Source organism: Chaetodon trifascialis, chromosome 3 (genome assembly GCF_039877785.1).
Source record: "Chaetodon trifascialis isolate fChaTrf1 chromosome 3, fChaTrf1.hap1, whole genome shotgun sequence".
NCBI classification, from domain to species: domain Eukaryota; kingdom Metazoa; phylum Chordata; class Actinopteri; order Chaetodontiformes; family Chaetodontidae; genus Chaetodon; species Chaetodon trifascialis.
This window is the reverse complement of record NC_092058.1, coordinates 21,725,380-21,729,029: the sequence shown is the minus strand read 5'-3', so window position 1 is coordinate 21,729,029 and position 3,650 is coordinate 21,725,380.

Genomic DNA, 3,650 nt, shown 5'->3' with positions numbered 1-3,650 from the left:
ACACACAGTGGTAATTGTCATCATGAAACATAATTCCTAATAATTCTACCTCTTTATGCAGAAACAGACTGGCAGAAGAACAAGGTGTGTAGAAATGTTTTCCCAAAGCAAATCAGTCGTCCTGTAGTGCTAAACTTCTGTTTGCCAAACATTGAGGACGACATTTCCATTCAGGTACAACTGCAAAAAGGATACACACCTCAACTGAGGAGAAAAAGGAGAGAGAGGAGAGCTGCAGGAACATTTGATTGACTGTTGCAGTGTGTTCAGGATGCCTCTCTGCCTCAACTATGGCCTTTTTGGCAGCTCAGAGACACTTTTTGCTCTGTGAGGTCTGAGTGATCATTCCTGCTGCACTGCATGCGAGGTTGCACAGCTGCCTCTCTTAAATTGAGAATCTAAATGTGAACGTGAAGGGCCTATATGCCGGCCTTCACATTCATGTGTTGGCTCTTGACCTGTAGGATATTAAAATTCCTCCTATCCTTGACAATTTGCAAACAATTGATTCAGAGCTGGTTTAATTCTCTGTGCAGACAGGATTTTATCAGTGGATTTTATTTTATCAAGTATCTATTAATTATGCAGCCCAATTGGAATTTTATCACTGCAGTTGATTTTAGGTGACATGCGATTGCATTGCTCAGGTGGCTAAGGAGACAATTGGCATATTGAAAGCCAACCAAAATGCGAGGAGTGTGAATATCATTTCAGTGCATTTACGCTGATGTGGGTGTCCTTCACAGTCATACTACCAGATCCTGTGGTGGAAATCTGCATCACAAATCTGGGTGTCCAGTGTTCACTCCTCACCATAGATCTCAATCTCATGTGTACTGTGCAGGGTCAAAACTGCTCTCAGGCACCTGAGCGCAGGATGATGAACAACAGAGATGGATTTTCATTCAGGAATTGTTTATTAATGAATCTCTAATTCTCTGATTATTCCTTGATTCATTCCTCACTTGTTTCTTAGTAACTACTCATATTTTTGTGTACCACATCGCGAAATGTTTTCAGGTTTGGTTTTCCAGCCTATCAGGCTATTGTTGACACGAATACAAATGGCTTGTCTGTGCTGTTCCTCCTCCAGTAAGTCATTTGCAAGCACATAATTGTTCCTATTGATTCATTGTTTGATTGTGGATTATGTTAGATCATTGTGTGTGTGTGTGTGTGTATGTGTGTGTGTGTGTGTGTGTGTGTGTGTGTGTGTGTGTGTGTGTGTGTGTGTGTGTGGGTGTGTGTGTGTGTGTGTGTGTGTGCGAGCGATACATAAATCTTGACAGAAGGCATTGTGTCTGTTGCTGGCCTTTGTTTTGGTGTATTGTGCCAGCAGACACACATAAAATTAGAATCTCACACAAAGAGACTGTAATATATCAGAGAAGCAACAAATCAAGAAAATGTATAGGTCAGAACTAAAACCCTCACCCTGACTCACGAGTCCCCCATTAAGTTGTTTAGAACAGCAACATCAGAAATATTTTGGTTTTTGTTTCGTTTTTAGATAATAAAACTGACTCTCTGCTACATAAACTTTATGGTAGGACTTAGTGTTAATGAGATAGCCACCTCTTAAAAATCACTAATAAATCGCATAAAATAAATAAATACGTAAGTGCCTCCTTTTTAATTCCCCTCTCTTATCTTGTAATGTGTTCACCACTAATGTGATTTCATAACTACTGAGTGGTAAAAAGGAGCACACTTGTCTTCAGTATATGAATTACTGTTATGGCTGTGGTTCCTGACTATGTGCTTTGTTTCTCGTGTTTTCCTTTTTCCTTTCATCTCTATGTGTTTCCAGGGCTGGAGCGTGGCAGGGGTGGGGCTGATCTTCTCTGCTGTGAGCGGCGATCCGACACACCTGTCCCTGATCTCCCTCGTTAGGGTCCTCCTTCTTAAGCGTGCCTCTCCCATACTCTAGTGCCAGATGATCCTTTGCGCTTGCATTTGTGTCTCGCCACAGATCTGATCTCTCGGCCCCTGCCACGTGTTCTGCAGCCTCCTCGCGCAGTGCTACCGTTCAACTAGTGAGTTTTTGTTTCTGCCTGTGAGCATTTTCCCTGACAGAGATTTTTGTTAGTTACCTGTGTCTGTCGAGTTTCTCCAGCACTTGTTGTTTTTGGTTGTCTGCGAGTGTTTTTCCCCAAGCGGAGTTTTTGTGTTTCCTGCGCTGACTGACTCTTTCCCGCTCCAGCGTCTTCTAGGAGTTTAGTGACAATCACGGTGTCTGTCGAGTTTCCCTCCAGCACCCGTTTTTTTCCTTTTGCCTGAGTGCTTTCCCGTTAACGGTGTTTTGTGTTTTTTCGTTATCAGAAGCTGTCGAGTGTCCTCCAGCAGAGACTACCACCTTCTTTCTATACTTCGCCAGTGGGCTGATTATTGTTTCATTGATCTCTGGTTTAATAAACTGTTGTTCCGGCTCTCTGCATCTGAGTCCTGCTTTTCAGCACGTGCCTAACAATTACTCAACACTTGCAATGGCAAAGCGAATCTAAAATGATTGAAAAATCAACCCTGAACATTAAAGTGTTCCTTCACATGAAATGAAAAGATACAGCTCATTGTGAACTGCACGTCTACTCTATTGTCTAAATTTGCATTTTGGGCCAAAAAAGAGACAAGCAGCAGTCCTATAATGAAGCCAATCCCCCCCCACAGTCTGCCACACAAGCTCCTGATGGGCTCATTTAGCTCTGTCTCTTTACAGGCCCTGAGGATTTTAACGGCTGGATTCTTAGCGTCTCTAAGAGTTGCAGTTTGTCAGTATGTGTGCTTCAAAAAGGTTGGTGCTAATCCCACATGAATAACTTTTACTCTTGAAAATCTGATGGACAGTTGGCACCAGTCAGCAGAAAGCTCCAGCTTATTATTTTGGCCAGGCTGGGTTATTTATCTGTTTGGGCTGACACACACACACACACACAGATTTCCTCTCAAGTCACATGAGCACTTATTTCTGCACTAATATTTTAAATCATCTGACTGTGTTTTAGACGGACAGGTGGCTTTTAGGTATAACCTAGAAAACCATGGCCTAAATCCCTGGCTTATCATCTTCCAGAGATGCACAGACCCATGCACACAAACACACACACTCTCTCTCTCACACACAGCAAATACAGCAGCCTACAAACACAACTCCCAAGATCAAAAGGGCTATATCTGATGCTTCTGGTGCAAGTTTCCAGATTAAAAAAAATGAAAAATCCTCTGTGTTGATTGCTGGTTTTTAGAAGAAACCCTTTACTTTTTTCTGACTTCAGCACCAGGAATCTGGGGAGGCCGGGGAATTATGTGCTCTGAACATTTTGTCTGAGCGTACTGCATCAATGTGACAGCTCCTTAGGATGCTGCAGGGTACTTTGTGTCCTCTTTCCATCCACTGTAAGCCCTCAGCCCGGCATGAGGGGACATCATTTCGTAATTGTCCGTTTTGTGTTTGTCCCGAACAACTCACTTTATACTCTGTCAGCCAAACTAACAAAATCCATATTTCACACAGCAGAAGCAGCCATCAGATCATCCATGGGGATCCTCCTCTGTTCGAGGCCTATATGCACCTGTTGTAGGTGCAAAATACAGATTGGCCTCTTGGATTGGAGTTAATTTCCAATCAGAATTCATTATGGCATCAATTCGCT